A 1,508-nucleotide genomic window follows, 5' to 3' on the forward strand; every position below is an offset into this window, starting at 1 on the left:
TTTCTCCTCCCTCCCTCACTGCTGCCGAGAGGGTCGCCATGACAACGCATCCCCAGTTGCTCTTTGTTGCACACACACACACACACACACACACACACACACACACACACACACACACACACAATGTCAGTGAAGTAGAAACATGCTACACAGATCTTTAAAGGCTGTGTGTGTGTGTGTGTGTGTGTGTGTGTGTGTGTGTGTGTGTGTGTGTGTGTGTGTGTGTGTGTGTGTGTGTGTCTGCACATGCTCTCTGAGCCGGTGTTGCAGTACTGCAGCTGGGTTCTGGTGTGACCCAGTTAGACACTGAGGCTGGATGTAGGACACACACACACACACACACACACACACACACACACACACACACACACACACACACACACACACACACACACACACACACACACACACACACACACACACACACACACACACACACACACACACACACACACACACACACACACACACACACACACACACACACACACACACACACACACACACTACAGTACTATGAATGTCTGCTTATATAAATAAAACTGTGTGGATAAAGAACATTATTGTTTCAGGTATTACATTATTTCTCCTTACTTGTATATAAATTGTAGTATATGAAGTTTATCTGATTACTGCATTAATACTACAGTAGATGAATTCAGTACATCAATCAGTCGAGGAGTTAGACCTTCGTGAAGATACATCAAAATCTGCTTTTCTCTATAGGTGTCTCTCACTTGAACAGAAGTCTTTAAAAACTTCCTCACGTTTTGGGACATTTTCCACTAGGGCTGGGAATCTTTGGGTGTCTCACGATTCGATTATGATTCGCGGGTTCACGATTGGAGTAAGAATCTAATTTCGATTCAAAACAATTCTGGATTCATGATTCATGATTCAAAGTCTATTTTTTGCTGGGGATCGAACCCTCAACCTTCCGGTTGAGAAGCGACGACTCTACCAACTGAGCCACAGCCGCCACGATACTAATATTTGCCAACAGTAGCACAAGCAGACCCGAAAATCCAACATGTTCTCCAGCCACTACTCTCTGAAGTCAGGTTCACAAGCCGCAAGCTCCAGTCTTGAGAAATGAAGCCAATGCAAAAGTGCAAAATCTTGCAGGGCATACACACCACAGGCAAAAAGATGTTTTTACAGCATACTGTAAATTAAATACAGCAGACATCCAGTCTGTCCTGTGTAAATGTCTCTGAGTCATGACTGTATACAATGAGTGAGAAGCTCGAGTCCCGCTGGCTGTGTTGTTGTCAGAGCCGTGTTTACATGGACGGGACGGCCGGCTCCTCCCCTTGTGTATAAAAGCTGTTTTAGTCAAGGACTAGAGAGAAGAAGAAGAACATACTCACTGATTATTTGGATGTTAGTAAGAGTTTTTAGATCACGCTCATTCTGTGTCAATTTACATGAAATGTGAAGCTACGAGCTAACTAAAGAGCGCTAACATTAGCATGCTAACACAACAATGCAGGACACAGGTGATGTGA

Source organism: Labrus mixtus, chromosome 10 (genome assembly GCF_963584025.1).
Source record: "Labrus mixtus chromosome 10, fLabMix1.1, whole genome shotgun sequence".
Lineage (NCBI taxonomy): Eukaryota > Metazoa > Chordata > Actinopteri > Labriformes > Labridae > Labrus > Labrus mixtus.